The sequence below is a fragment of the Ictidomys tridecemlineatus genome, chromosome 3 (genome assembly GCF_052094955.1).
Source record: "Ictidomys tridecemlineatus isolate mIctTri1 chromosome 3, mIctTri1.hap1, whole genome shotgun sequence".
In the NCBI taxonomy this organism is placed as follows: Eukaryota; Metazoa; Chordata; class Mammalia; order Rodentia; family Sciuridae; genus Ictidomys; species Ictidomys tridecemlineatus.
Genome location: NC_135479.1, coordinates 197,559,816 through 197,577,358, shown reverse-complemented (window position 1 = coordinate 197,577,358; position 17,543 = coordinate 197,559,816).

The window sequence follows — 17,543 nt, the reverse complement described above, 5'->3', positions numbered from 1 at the left end:
TGTCTTCTCTGATATGAGGGAGGTGACTCAAAACAGAATAGGGAGGAAGGCACGAGAAGAAGATTACCACTAAACAAGGAAGAGAGGTGAGAGGGAATGGGAGGGAGAAGGGGAATTATACAGAAGATGGAAGGAGACCCTCATTTTACACAAAATACATATACAATGGTGTGAGGGGGAAGGAAAAAAAAGAGAGAGAAAAGTGTCACAGTAGATTGGGTAGAAAGAGGTGATGGGAGGGGAGGGGAGGGGTGGGGGGATAGGGAGGGCAGCAGAATACAACTGACACTAGGATTGCTGTATGTATACACATGGATGTATAACCAATGTGATCCTGCAATCTGTACAAGTGGAAAAATGAGAATTCATACCATATTTGAATCAAATGTATGATATATCAAGATCATTGTACTGTCTTGAGCAACTAATAAAAAATAAAAAAAATAAACAACATTTTATATCAGTTAAAAATTCTAATATAAAAAAAGACCAAAACAAACAGACCAATGCAAGGACAGTGAGAAAGAAGACATCTTTCACACTGTTGGTGGCATGTAAGTTAGTGTAGTTATGGTGGAAAATAGCACTGGAAATTCCTTAACAAACTAAACCTGAAGTGCCATAGGATCCAAAGGGAATGGAATCGGTATCTCATGGCAACATCTGCACTCTCATATTTTTGTAGGAACATTCGTAATAACCAAGACATGAGATCAACTGACATTTCCATCAGTGGATAAATGGATAAAGTAAATGTGTATATAACCAACAAAATATGTTTCCATCCATAAAAGAAGAATGAAATCCTGTAAGTCATTTGTAGTAATATGGGTATACTTTGAAGTCATCATGTTCAGTAAAATTAGTTAAATATTGAAAAAAAATCCACACATTCTAACTCACTTGTAGAAACTAAAAGTCCAATTTATGGAAGAATGTAATAGAATAATTGTCACTAGAGACTAGGACTGGGTGGTGAGAGAGGAGATAGTAAGAAGTTACATAAAGGACACCAAAATACATCTAGGTGGGAGGAATTATATCTTGCTGAAGTATAAAATGACAACTATTTTTATAATATATGAAAAATTTCAAAATAACTAGATTACGGTTAAAGAAGATAAAAGTACTAAATAATGTTTTGATCATTATACAGTTTGTATGTGTGTGTATGCCAAATTATTATACCATACCTCATAAAAATGTAAAAATATTGTCTCAATGAAAACTGATAATAAATGAGAAGTTAAGATCTATGCATTTTAGTCTATGAAAAATCACTAGTGTATTAGTCTGCTTTCCATTACTATGAAATATACCTGTGCTAATTAACTTATAAGGAGAAAAGATGTATTTAAGTAAATGATTTCAGAAGTTTAGGATATCATACCTAATTGCTTGTACCTGCTACCTTTGAGCTAGTAGTGAGGCAATTCATAATGGCATGTGCTTAGGGTGGAGAAAGATTCTCATCTCAGGTGAGATGAAGAAGAGGAGGGGTTAGGTCCCTCAAAGGGCATGAATTCAATGAACTGACTTCCTTCCAGTAGGCCCCACCTTGTAAAGATTCCACCACTTTCCAATAGCACTGTAATCCAGGGACTAATACTTTACTATATGGTCACCAGACGAATGTCTCAAAAATAATTTAATTAGTGAATTTTACATTGTTCTTACCTGACTTGGATGTAGAAGATTGGGCAAGTTTTATATTTCAAATATTCATAGGTCTCTGATACTAACGGCTTTGTAAATATATAACAAATGAATTATTTTACTAAGCTATAATGGTGGAAAACTAGACATGTCTGAAGATAATGTACATTTTATATTGAAGGTTTCTGTTTTCATATTGAAAATTTGTATTTTAGTGTTAACATTCTAAGGTAAACATTTGCACTGATGGGGTGATTGACTTAGCCATGCAGAACCTCTGCATATGCATGTATTATTCAAATGAGATTTTGAAACCTTTCTGGCTCCTATTTTCTTGTGTAAAATTGGCATTTTATAGTAATTATGCAAATGCAGTTTTCTAATGAGAGAGTTCTTTTATTTATTTTTGTCCTTTAAGAAATGTTATGTAAAATATTAACTCATGGTATCCCTTTAATTTAGAAAAAAACTGATGCATTACTTTTTAGAATGTGAACATTTGAATATGATAAACCTTTATATTTCCATTGGGTTTAGTTTAACTTATATAAGTTTATCTTTCCCAAAATTAGCTGTATGAACTTTTACCCTACTTCAAAATCACATACACACAGTAAATTATCTATTTACTTCAGTGGAAATATGCTAGTCATATCGCTTTTCCAGTTCATATTATTATGAGCAATGGAATCTAGAATTACTAGTCCCAATGTAAAAGGTCTAAGATGCCAAATTCACTAGCATAGAATAGTGAATTTTTAAAAACTCCTTTCAAAATTCTATGGCACTGCTATTCCCAGCAATAAATGCACTTGCTCTTCAAGAAAAAAAAAATCTTCATTTTAAATACTGGGGTAATATCAGAAACAATACTATTATTGTTTGGATATGAGATGTTGTGGGAGAGCTCATGTGTTAATGTATACATCAAGCATCAACTTGAAAAGAAAAAAATCATTAGAAATGAATGATTTTATTTAAATGGGATTGCTTTTGCTATTCATTATCATCCTTTTGCCATATTTTCCCTTACACAGAAGAGAAGGGTGGGATCATAAAGATTCTGGAAGAAACCAAGAATATTGTTATTTGCAACACAACATCGCCTTAACTGGAGAAAGGAATAATGTCTGTGTGTGTTTTCCCTCCCAAGTAAATTGAAGAGTAGATGGCAGAAGAGCAGATACTTCCAGAAAGGCACAGAGAAATGTTTCTAAATGAATAAGAACTGAAGAAATTAGATGCCAGGAAGTTTCAGTAAAAACTTGGTATTTTTCCAGAAATAATTGAAGATAAGAGTTTCACTTTTAAATTGAATTAATATATGGTTACTATACCAATGTCTCAAAAATAATTTCATTTTTGAATTTTACATGTTCTTACATGAAATGGACAAATGACAAACCTAATGTGGAATATATTGAAGTGTAACAGAAAAATCTTTGCCTTATGTCCTCTTTAAAAGAATATTTTCTTGGAATTTTTATTTTTGAAAAAAAGTTATGAGGGCTGGGATGGTGGCTTAGTGGTGTAGTGCTTGCTTAGCGCCTGTGAGGCACTGGGTTCTATCCTTAGCACCACATAAAAAAGTAAATTAATTAATTAAATAAAGGCATCGTGTCCATCTACAACTAAAAATCTTCAAAAAAAGAAAAAGAAAAGAAGTTAGAAATTTTTAGTGCATTGATGAGAAAAGTGAAGTTGATATTATTCAAATAATAATGTGGAAGAATAAAATTCAAACTTGCTAACCAATACAAAAAAATGAACAAGAATTAAAATTTTCAGACAATAAAGAATGTTCTGAGATTACATTTTCAAAAATTAGGTTGATATAATTATGAGAGATATGATCAAACTCAGACCAGGTTAATTTTTAAATAAAAAATAAATTAACATGGGCAAATACTGACAAAAGAAAACTTTAAATAATACTATGCAAGACTGACATAAGTTATATAATACTTCATTAGATGTAAAGAGTTTACATACAATCTGTTATTAATTAAATAGTACACTCAGTTATAAATGAACATATGAAATAATTTTCAAATATCAAATAGAAAAATACAAAATAAAACTACTATTGCATATCATTTTACACACCTCAGATAAACAAAAGCTTTAAATTCTGACAATAACAAAGTATTATAACGGTGGTGAATTGTAGAATATGTATTTCCTGTTAGCATGAATATGTGCTGCTATTTCAAAGTACTGAATATAAAGAAGTACCTACAACATGATACAACAGTTCTGCCACAAATGTGTACTCTTGTGGAACTTTTTCAAATATGTTTATGAAGACATGAAAAAAATATTAGTAGATACAAAATTTGTAAGAGCCAAATATTGGGACTTACATAAATGTCCATCATCAAGTGACAGAACATGTACATCATGGTAACTGGAGGTTCAGTATGCATAAAATGCACTGTTGAGAGCAAATTAATAGCATTTATATTGTCTATTAAAATATCTGACAGATGAGTGGTACACACGTGTAATCCCATCGGCTTGAGGGGCTGAGGCAGGAGGATCATGAGTTCAAAGCCAGCCTCAGCAATGGGTGAGGTATAAGAACTCAGTGAGACACTGTCTGTAAATAAAATACAAAACAGGGCTGGGGATGTGGCTCAGTGGTTGAGTGCCCCTGAGTTCAATCCTCAGTAACCAAACAAACAAAAAAATCCCAATGAAATTACACATTGTTTCTAAATACATCAATATAAAATCAAGAGTTTAATAAATGAGAATAATGCATATCAAGTTAGTGATTTCCTCAGGAGAGAACTCTGATAAAGGAGCAAGAAAATTTATATATATATTTAGGATTGATGTTTTTGTTGTATGATCCAATATAACTTAACCACAGTAGAAATAATTTAATACAGTATTAATATAAACATTGATTCCTTTAGTTTTATGTAAACATTTCAGTCTTTCAATGAAAAAAACAGTTTACACATTAGCAGCATCACTGAATAATTTCCATGCTTCTTTGCTTTAAAGAAAAAAATATATATATAAAGCAATGAAAATTTATAAACTAATTTAATTAATAACACCATAAACATTTATAAAGTTTTTTAAAAATATTGTGTTAAAAATTGTAGCATTTTAAACACATATTCCAAAATATAACATGATTAATTACCAATCACACTTTCTTTTCAAGTATAATTTAAGTGTTCAAGAGAAAGATAAAATGATTTATATATTTAAGAAATTTGTATAACTCGCATTCTTCTTTCTTCAAAGGGAAATGCAATATAGGAAATTTTTCAAAGTTATCCCAAATTAGAAACATCAAAAACTGAGGAGCTATTTCAAACATCATTCTGGAAATAATTTTGCGAGATTTCAGTAAAGGAGCTGTTTCCGGGAGACTTTGTACAAACATTTTGATTTCTCCTGGGCAAAGAGAAGGAAGGTTGTTAAATACAGCAATGATGTGTGACCACTATAAATTGACTAATTCATAAAATGTACATAAATGTCTGAGAAATAAGCATTCAGATAATAAATATTACCCAAATCCTCTTATATTAAATCAAATTGAAAACATGTAACTCTTGTATATATAACATTTTACTAAAAATTAAAAAGAATAAATATTGGCTATGTGGTTTTGTCATGGCTAATAAAAGCCATGTAATTTTGACTTTTGAATTAAAATTGAATGATACTGCAACAAAATGCCTCCTTTTTTCTGGTTAATATTCGTTTTTTAGTCAAGAGTATGTTATCTGTTTTTTTCCACTCTACTAACATCTGTTTTCTTAGATCACTTTTTTTTATTAATAAGGATGCTGAACTTGGAAAGTAATCTCAAAATAAAGCACCAACTGTTCCTAAGACACTCAGGCCTGTTTTGGATACCCTCTGGGACACAAGGGCATGTGAGGCTGCTTCCAGGCTGCAGGCAACAGAAAAGTTGACAGATGTTCGTGTTGCTACTTAGATTAGCCCTAAAGATCACACACCTCGAATGATGCCAGTGTCTGTTTTGTCTAATTGAGGAGTCAGAGAGAAAAGAATAGTAACATGACTGAACATTCAGAGTCTTATATTAAAAGACTAGAATGTATATGAGTCCAGTATGAACCCCAGGCTGTTCTGTTGGAATATGATATATATTAAGAACTATCTCACACATTGTCTAAAAGTTGAATTTGTAGTCACTTATTCTGTAGGTGTTGGAATTCAATGATGTTGCTGGGTATATAAAAATCAGATGTAGAAAGTACATCCATCACTTTCCTATCTGCCATTCTCTTTTATGGTTGACTTCTTCATCTGATTAATTTATCAACTAATATTCTTTTAATACAATTAAATAATATAATTTGAACCAAAAGCAATGAAACATTTAATTTTTGACTTTTAGTGGATATTTGATTGTTTGGATTAAATTTAAAAAGTGATATCATGAGACACTCATAATCCTTATCTAAACTATTATTACTATTTTTACACTAGGAAGCTATCAGACACATTTTTAAATCCTAAGTCAAAAGTTCACCGATTAGTTCAGTGTTTTCTCACATATAGTAACATTTTTATAGGAACTAATTGTAAGGGTAGATTCTCATAGAGTTAAGTGAGAAATGAAATTTTGATTTGGAAATATGCCTGAGTGATATTTTTAATTATTTTGAATTTCAAGTGCTTATCTTTGCCCAGGGCATGCTATACACAATTTAACATATGTGTAAAATTTTGCAACTTATTTTTTTTTTTTAGAATTTGTTTAAATCTTATTTAAATGTCAGTGCACCTACATCTACTTACTGGGTATATATTCTTATACTCCATTCCACTTACAAAAAAATTGAGAGATATTAATCTTAGCAATAAGAAGTAGGGAGCCAAGATTGTCTTGTTTTGGTTGAAAAAAAAATGAAGAAACTAAAATAAATTCTTTTAACAGCATCATTTTTATTGTATTATGATAATATTTTTCATATACATAATAATTTGGCACAAAGCAGTTGGCCTTTTTTAGAAGTTTTTAGGGACAGATCAAAAATAGGAGTTTGTAATTAAGAATAGGATACTGAGGCTGGGGAGGTGGCTCAAGCAGTAACACACTTGCCTGGCATGCGCAGGGCGCTGGGTTCGATCTTCAAGCACCACATAAAAATGAAATGAAGATGTTGTGTCCACTGAAAACTGAAAAATAAATATAAAAAAAAAGAATAGGATATTGAGAAAAATGACAATAAAACCTGCCTTTTTCCCTATCAATTAAGAAGACAATTGGTCATGGCTACTAAAATGAGGAGTGTTCAATTATAATCATGGACTATAGTCAAAAAGTTATTTTTTTGACAACTTTTCATTATATTTTAAATGCTATGTAACTATTTAATATCATAGTAGTTTCCAAGTGTTTAGTTAACTTAAGTAGAAATATAATTCTTGTTTTGGCACTATTACATATATTATCCATGTTCAGAAATGATTATTCCTTTTTAATTGAGAGGGCTTTTTAGCAACCTATGTACTATGGTTTATGGATTACAGGTTCAAATTTTTTGCAGTATTGGACTACCATGTACATGTAAAGTGTAGACTGTTAAGAAATACTGTGTATTTTATGAGAATAAAAGAAATATTTGAATTTGCTTATATTTGCTTGCAAGTGACTGTACTAAAATAACATTCTTTAAAAGTCAAGCAATCAAAATTCTAAACAAGTGTTTATATTACAAAAATATAACGTGGTAATTTTAAAAACTGATATTTGCAAATTGTAAATTGCTTATTCCAATTCAATTTTTTTAAAAAAGTTTAAAGTCCAATATAGTAGATAATAAGTAGTGTAAACACCTAAGGAAGCATATAAAACATAAACCAAATTATAATTAGAGAAATTATTACTGTTAATGAAACATGATAAAAAGTCCTAATACGTATGAAATGGATTTGTTTCTACATTGTCTGTAGAAATTGTACACAATATTTTCCTCATCCTTGTTTTGAACATAAAGAAAATGAATTCTTTCCAGCTAATAAATATGGTAGAAATTTTATCATCTATTTTATCCTTGCACACATTTCCAGTGCTTCTTCATTCTCAAAGTAAAACATAGTCCACTACATCAGATCAACCAAATCAAAGCTGTAAGATGTGAGTTGTTGATCAATTGATATTTGGTAAAGAAATAAGATTTTATTGTGTAAATTTTTTCGATCCTATTCATGTAGTCTTTTTTTGTCTATTTTTTTCTATTGATATTTCAAACAAATTTAAATCCACATATTTCATAGAATTTCAGTGTCTAGAAAATCTGCTGAGTGGGTGTGATATTTAATTTGGAATAAATGAAAATACCTAACTTATCTATTAGTCAACTAACTTTCTCATTAGAATGTACCAATTGGTATGCATTGACCTAATTAGCATATTTTAATAACATGTGCAAATTCATCTATAATTTAAATATATGTATTTTATCACATTTACATTCTTAAATATGCATTGCATTATATATATTTATATATAAATATATATATGGATAGAATACATACACATTCACTCTTATGGTTTAGTGGTATTACTCATCTCCATTGACACTTTCCTTGCTTATTATGTTTTGCAATGGTGATGCAGCTGATTATTTTTTTATTTTTTATTTTTAATTATACGTGGCAGTTTATTATTAGTGAATAAGATAATTTAGTTTGCACAGCCTCTATATTTTCTATTCTTCATTTTACAGAATATATTTTCTGGTCCCTGTTCTTTATTATAGATTTCTATTGCATTCAAGAAATATATTTACCATGTATTTTCTATCTATCTATTAGTCAATGTATCTGTGTATCTATCAAAGTAAATTGAAATTGAGAGCAGGTTTGAAAAATCCCTGAGCAAAGTAATTAGGCCATGAAGGTAATTTTAGCCTTATTTGAATTGCAAACATAAGTGAAACACAACTTGGACTATTTCTTGTAAACACTTATATTAGAGAAAAATTAAAGTTAAGTTCATCTAATCAGAAGCAATCATTTTTAAAAAGTCTGTCCCTTCTGCTTCAACACAGTCCAAAACCTCTTTTTTTTTCTCTAATTTTTCTAGGTTCTTCCCAATTCATAAAGTGTTTCTTGTTCAAATAAACTCTTTAATATTTTTATATATTTATATTAAGTTAAGAAAGTTTTAAAAAATGTATCTATGTGTCAACTGTTCATCTACTATAGGTCTTCTTAAGGAATAATTGAGAAATATAATACCAGATTTCTTAAGTCATATTTCAGTCCTCCTTAATAGAAAGTGTGAGTTTCATACCTAGTTAAGCAGAAAACTTAACAGGTTCATGGCAATGATAGATTTGAAAGAAGATAAATAAAGCTCATAGTTTATATTATTTAATTGAAAGCACAACATGAACTTTGAGAAAATACTTGATTGTGGAATAAACCCTGCTAATTAAAGAAAATAATGTATGTGCTGTGTTTGACTATCCTTGATTAATTTATTCATGTGCTCTTTCAGTTATTTTATGTGAACATATATTTATAATTTAAAAAAAATAATAATCACTACCAAATCCCACTTCCTATTTATCGCCTAAGTCCCTCACAAGGGATGGAGTCAGGGTCACTCTGCGTGAATTGAGCTGACAAAGAAAAGACCACACAAACACAAAATAACCTTTTCTGGGGGTTGGAGATGGCTCTGAGACCTCAGGTGTCAGCTCCCACTCTGGAGGGCACGAGGAACAAGGAGGCAAGGAGTGAGCACACCCCAAACCCCCCATTTATGGAGAAGAAGACATTCCATAGGCTACTCCACCCAAAAAAGGCAAGGGGTAGGGTTTCGAAGGCTGGAGTCTTGCTTGGTGATGTGGTCAGCAGATTGATTGACATCTTGGCAGCTCACACCCATCTCATGTGCTGTGTGGGATTGCAGGCAGAATGAGAAGAAAGTCACTTTTGTGTTGCACAGCCCAGTCAGCACACAATGCCAGACCCATCCCCTCATATGCTCAAATGTGCATAACTCACATACACAACCCTATGGATGGCTGGAGACACTTATTAGTGAGAAAGAAGACTGAATTGGGAATATAATCACAGGAAATTTGCATTCCAGCTACAAAACCATGGCCACTCATGAGAAATGGTACATTTTTGACTAGTATTTCAGCTTCAAAAATTAGATTGTGGAAATAAAGTTTATACTTCTACATGCAGCAAGTTTTATTGAATCTTAGATTGTGTAGGTATACATAAATGAAGAATGATCCAGAGGATGCTACTGTCACATATAAACACCGTAATGAGAACAAGATTATTGGAATTTAATTGACTTCACCAATACCTTCTGTCTTATTGTTTGTCTTTGAAGTCTTCCTAAGAAAATTCGTTTGCCTGAACTGAGTGTTGATTCTGATTCTATAATTGTGCTGCTGTGATTGATCTAAAGATGACCTCAGGAATATTTGTTGGGATGAATATTTTATTCCACACCCAAGATAGTTTTTGCAATAATCTTTGTGGCATTACATTGGACTACAAGGCCAAATGAGCTTGGCGAAGCTCCTTCTGGACCAACTGTTATACAAGCAGAGATAGCCAGCAAGTCACAGGGATGTTACTCTATAGAGAATTACAGCAGATTGGTTATTTCTGTTGAGCAGAAAAAGGGAAGCCACTGAGAGTAACACAATGATTTTCAAATTAAAAACAATTAGCCTTATAATATAACCTTATTTACTATCATAATTGATTAGAATGTTGATAAGGCTTGGCGCTTGGAGATTTGTCAAGAGGCTAACATTTACCTCTTACTAGTTTTGCTGTGTTTTCTCTTTGGATTTAGTTTCTGGGTATTTATTTATTTATTTTACAAAGTATGGGAATCAAGCTTTGGTAGTATTTTGTCATATTAGTTACTTAAAATATTATTCAAATTGCTAAGATGATCTCACTAGACACAATCTTGAATGTATTTTGATGACTATTGATAGAGGCATATGACAATTCAAAATGATGATAAGAAGATAATGCCAGTTAATTTGCTTTGATCATTACATACAATATATATGAGTTGAATTTATCACTTGGTTCTCCATAACTTTGAATAACTATACTTTGAATTAGGTATAATCTTAAAGATTAATGCTCTATCTGAAGTGCATGTAGTAAAGATTTTCTTCATTCTGCAGGCTCTCTCTTGATATTATTGATTGTTTCTTTTGTTGAGAAGAAAATATTTAGTTTGAAATTTATCCCATCTATTGATTCTTGGTTTTAATTCTTGCATTTTAGAAGTCTTGTTAAGGAAGTGAGTTCCTAAGCCAACATGGTCAAGATTTGGGCCTACTTTTTCTTCCATTAGGTTCAGGGTCTCTGTTCTAGTCCCTAAGCCTTTAATCCACTTGAGTTTAAATGTAGTATATATGCACAATGGAATATTAATCAGCCTTAAAGAAATATGAAATTATTGCATTTGGAGATAAATGTATGGAACTGGAGAATATCATGTTAAGCCAATCCCCCCCAAAGCCAAGGCCTGAATGTTTTCTTTGATGTGAAAATGCTAATTCATAGCAAGGGTAGGGGACTAGGGAAAAATAGAGGTACTTTGGATTAGGCAGTGGGGAATGAAAGGAGGTTGTTTGGGGGTAAGAAGGATACTGGAATGAATCTGACATCATTACCCTATGTACATATATGATTATATGACAGGTGTGATTCTACAATCTGAACAACCAGAAGAATGAGAAGTTATACTTCATTGATGTATGATGTGTCAAAACACATTCTACTGTCATGCATAACTAATTAGGACAAATTTTAACATGGAATGGGCATAAATGATTTGTGGAGACTATATTTAACATGGTAAAAGTAGACTGTGCAGTATTGTACTTGTGTAAGTTACACAGCAGGAATTTAAATCTGGGGTTTCTGAATCTAAATTTCATAATTGTTCTACTGAACACATTGAATGATTGACTGTGTCAATCAATGTTATGTCCTGGAAATTACAGATTGCGAAATACTCTGAAATATAGAAATTTTTTAATGAGTGTAATTTTTTTCATCTAAATCTTGAGGGTTAAATAGAAATTTTATTGGAAAACAAGAAATTCTGGTACATAGACAAAACAAAAAGATGTATTTCATATAAGAACGACTGATAACATGTAAGATGCAGATACATAAAAGGTCACAAAATGTGAATGGTGGACTTGGAAATTGTAGCAAACATGATTAATCAGGGATGAAATTATTACCAAGAGGAATAGCAAAAGCCAGAAGAGAAACAGACTCCAAGAGAAAGATGATGGTGGATTTTCTTAAATACTGAGAAAGAACTAAGCTAGAAGAGAAGACAGAAGTAGCTGTTACATTTGATGAATGGGAGATAGTTTAATATGTTTGGAGAATCAATATTTTTGTCAGAGTTGCATTGGGGGAGTGAATGAGTGACTATTATGAGGGGGGTGTGAAAAATAATCACCAAAAAAGAGCAAATATTAAACAATAATTTTTCCATACACTCAAATGAAAAGCAAAATATTTGCATTAAAAAGTTTATATATTCTTAAATGTTATTTGTAGTGTTTGAGTTTTTAATGTCACCTTAGGAGTTTTGATCATTAGATTTATTTGACCATATGTTTTGGACTAATACTTTTTAAATATTGAATGTTTTTATTTAATTCTGTTACACTTATAACATTGTTTAGCTGAAGTGTCATATTGTGTCTTGTAAATCTACTTTCTGTATGAGTAAAATTATTGGGACCAATAGACACTAAACAATGGAATGGGACATTGGATTCACTGTTTTGACAAGAAGCTAAGGAAAAAAGATGTGTTAGACCATGAAATTTAAGTCGATTCAAGTGTGGAAGGAAAGTTTGTATTTTTATCCAATCAGTAAATATCTTTCCATACATGACTACCAAGGCATGCTCTGACTTCTGTGGTATCTTACATTAGACATAGTAATGGGGTGGGTAAAATTGATTTATTGTGTATTAAACATCAGCTGACTAAAACTAGTATATATGAGAAAAAGGTACTATGTGGGGAGGGGGAGCAGGGTGAATTCCCCTCCCTCATTTTAGCTGAGGAGTTACATTACTGACAGTTAACAGCAGATTCAATGCAGACTCAAACTTTGGCTGGTTCCAAAGTTGAAAAAGTTATCCCTGGTGGGGAAAAAAAATCACTGACATTTGCTTAGACACTATTTTTTTTCCAGATTATAAGTACCAAAGAATGCATGAAGTGGCAGAACACATAATATCTTATGAGGTAGATTTGGGATATAAGCTAGTATAGAGGGGAAGAGAAAAGAAATTTCCACAAGCAATGTATCTTAGTTTATATAATCATAAGCATGTAACTTTATAAAATTTTATTTTCTGAGTTTAATCTAATCAGCCATATACCCCATTTATTTTTTTCACCCACATAACTGCACAAGCATGGAACACAGGGGCATTTGTGGCTTCCCGCAGGCTTGGGCAAGCCTTGTTGTTCTGGTGGTGATCAGCATTCTAGAACAAGATTAGTAATTCTTCTTCACCTTAAAATTTCTCATTCTGTTTTGTTAAACATGCAATTTACCTGAATTTTTCCTTCTGCAGCTTCCAATAACTGGACCTGATCTCTTATGTAAAAGTAAAACAAGGTGAGTCTGTATTCCAACCAAAGAACTTTTATTTTCAAGAAGCATCCAGAACACAATAGTAACCCACTTTTGTCTCAATCAAAATAAGATTATTTTCTTCAGTATTTTTTTCATATAAATTGATTTTAAGTACTTCAAACATACCTATATACATTATTTGATCATTCCATAGTCTGCATATGGGTATGTTTAAGTCTTTAAAAATCTGACACTGAGACATACATAGTGGGCTTTTTTATATTATGTGAAATTTAATGAAAACTCATGGTGCCATAGGAAATATTTCTATGGGAAGCCTGTGGTCTTTAAGAGGAGTAAGATACTTCTGCAAAAGAAGCAGAACAAAGTAAACTTGACATCTACTTCACGCATGAATGAAGCTCACCTTGTATTATTTCACTTTTGTGGGGCTATCGGAGAACTGCTTATGTTTTCTACTTTAGGTACGTGAGCATTTGTGGGGACAAGTGCATGCAGTACTGCATATGTGGCATACATAAAGGGCATCTGAATGGCAAACCACTCCTTCGTGCTAAGGGTGTGAGCGGTAAATTGCTTACCCCATAGACACAGCCCTGGACATGAGGCCACATGTTGCAGTCCCTTAGCTTTCTCGATAGCCGGCTCCTCAATTGATTGCTACAGAGAGAGTTGGCCAGAAATTGTATTGGAGGTTGCCTGTAATCTGCTTAGCTACTGCCTGAGTATATATACATGGTAACTGCACAATAAAATCAGAACTGCTTCCTGCTTGGTTTCTGGAGGTCTTGATTAGCGACTGCACAGCCACACTCTTCCTCTACCCTGTTCTGTGGACCTCCTTGATGGACAAGAGAGAGCCCACAAAAACATTGCTGATAATAAATGTGTCTCCATGTTCTATTTAGTAGGCATAAGCTTTTAGAGCTCTTCAGAGACTTTGTAAGCACTTGCCCTATGGAATATCAGACATCTGTTCTACCTATTTAATCATTTGTACCCTCCTTTTGATGGTCTAAACTTATGTTCTATCTGTAATGATATCCCACAGTCCATACATAAATTCTTCATCATTTGCTTCCATATGACAATCTTGGGCAAAATATGTTCTCCATTTTGCACCGTACAATTGAATTATTATTTGACTACAAAGTAATTTACTTATTTTTGGGATGTCAAAATATATATTTTGTTTTAATAGCATGTATTTTAAAGTGTGATTGGATTTTAATTTTGTATCTATTATAATATGGTCACTCTTCTCTTTCTGGTGCATTTTATCATGATAAAACATTAGAACCTCATTGGCCATTTGTGAATTTCTTTCTCAAAACTCGGGATCTATACCATAATTTTAAGTTATCACCCTGAATAACTATTTATCCAACTTGATTAGGTAGATTCAATTTCACTGGTAAAATGCAAGTCAGGTGAGGACAAGTATCTTTTTTTTTCTTGTTATTCTTGTGTTAAAATACTTAGCAGAGAACATGCTACACAGTAGACACTAAATATTAGCTCAGTAATTAATAATTGAATCATTAGATCTGTAATGTTAATTATTCTGATAAAAATTTTCCCTGTAACTTAATTGCAATGTGTGTCAATGTTATATTTGAAGTCTTACTTTGTGTGTAGAATAGGCAGATGCTTTATTTAAATAAGTAATCACATTCTGTTTCTATCTATCTATCTATCTATCTATCTATCTATCTATCTATCTATCTATCTATCTATACATCCATTCATTTCTTCCTCTCAATCACGGAGAAAACCAGCAAATATGTATCAAACAGAGCTGAAAATTCTGCTTTATTTTTTCTTACTTCTTATTTCCTTCATCCCAATTAGTCTTATTATTAGTTGGTATGATGGCTTTGGTGTTTGTCAAGTAACTTGTGATTTGTGAGACACTCAAAATACTCAGGTCCCTACATGTGTTGCAGTGTTTGGGTTGAATTACTATGGCTTCCGTTCTTAAATGGCCCAGTTTTGTGAATCTCATCTTGACATTTAGAGAATTGACTTTAGCCAATCTCCTTTTATAAAAACATAAGTCAGAATAACTGAAAATATGTTTTGTAAGTGGAAACTCCCCTAGCCTCTAATGGAGGTACAAAGCAGGGTGGGTTAGAAGAGTAAATGCACATGTTTGGGGGAGAGTTAGAAAGTATAAATAGGAGAGAAAGAAAAAAATATAATGATCTAGAACACATCTCAAAATAAAGGTACCACAATTAAAAATTCACCCATAGTGCAGGTGTTTAGACATGCCAAAGTTCACTTCTAAATCTGGGAATTACCAATTAAAGTGTGGAGAGGAAGCATATGGTCACATGTAATAATGCAGAAAATTCATAATGAATTGAAGCATAAAATGGCACAAATGTCATGTGCACACAGTCTGTCAGTCTCTATTCTTATTCATTCTGAGCAGAAATATAATCTTCTGTTCCATACAGTGTGCTCAGGCAAGAAACCAGCAATATGCATAAGAATCTTATAGGTTTTTTTTTGCCTATGTATTTGACACATTTAAAGTTATGGATATCAGGTGCCCATCACAGTAAGCCTTAAAATTCTATAAAAATGAAATTTGTTAAATATTTTCTCAATGTTTTTAAGAAAATCTCCTGCTGTTGTTCTATACTGGTAAACTGCAATGTGTTGAAAATTCTGCCTGCTTGGAAATGAGAAGTTCTCATCTGGAGTCAGGCAGCCACGAAGAAATTGGTACAAAGATATTGGTACCTCTTCATATCTGAGAGGCAATTCCCTCTTATGAGAGCACCCACTGTGTTAGATTTCTTTTCTGTCAAATTTCCTTACACATTAAATACTGGAAACATAAAGCATATTCATTTCAAGATGTGACCCCAATCATTATGAATTGAGTTTACTACCTTTGTCTAATTCAAAGGTTCTTAGAAAAAATGGCTAATTGACCTTTGTTATAGTTTGATTAATTCCTCCCCCGACCCAAACCCATGTTCTGAAGGTAAAAAAAGCAGCAGTATCTACATTTGAAGATGTTAGAAAGTGGTTGGATCATCTACTGAATAAGTGATTCATCCACTAACAGATTCATAATTTAAGGAGATACTGGGAGGCGGTGGAAAACTTACAAGGAGGGAGTCTAACTAGAGGAAATAAGTTTCTGGGGTTGTATAGTGGAAGGGAATATCTTGTTTTTGGCCTCTCTCTTTCTTTCTTACTTTCTACTTCCTAGTTAACATGAGCTGATCACATTTGCTATATCAAATGAACCCTGGCATGATTCTTTGCCTCACCAAATTCCTAAAAGCACTGAATCAGCAATCATAAACTGTACCTTCTGACACTCTGAATAAAAATAAATCTTTTATCTTTAAGTTGTTTTGCTCAGGTATTTTTCTCACAGTGATGGAAATTTAACCAACAATATCTTTCTGTCTATGATACCTTAGGTTAATTTTGACCAAGTTTGTGCTGAGAAAATAAAAACAGAAATGATGAGAAGAATACAAAAACAAATAAGTACGTTTTAAAATAATATAGAAACAAAAAAGTCCAGAGCATGTGATAATACTATCTTCCAAGATGGAAAAGGCACCTTTTCCAAAGCTGATAACAACTCCAGGTTGCCTTGAGCCTTAACAGTCTAAAATGGAATTGCAGAGGTATAGAAATCATGTACTCTGCTTTGGATCCTAAATGATCACTGAAAAGTTCATGGGTTAGGCAATTCTTAGAGGTCAAGACATTGAATTATGGTAAGTGGAGTTAGCCAGTCCCCAAAAAACAAATGCCAAATGTTTTCTATGATATAAAGATGCTGATTCATAATGGGGTTGGGGGTGGGAAGCATCGGAGGATTAGACATACTCTAGATAGAGCAACGGGAAGGGAGAGGAAGGGAGGGGGCATGGAGATAGGAAAGACTGTGGAATGAGATAGACATCATTTCCCTAAGTACATGTATGAAGACACGAATGGTGTGACTTTAATTTGTATACCAGAGATATGAAAAATTATACTCTATATGTATAATGTGAATTGTAATGCATTCTGCTGTCATATGTAACAAATTAGAATAAATAATAATAATAATAAATTTTATTATGAGACTTGTATCCACATAAGTGGATTAATCTTCACTTAATGGATTAATAACTTGAAGGCACTACTGGATGCTAACTTCAGGCAAGAGGGGTGTGGCTGGAGGAAGTATGTCAATAGAGGATTGTTGGTTTGAAGTATATCTATC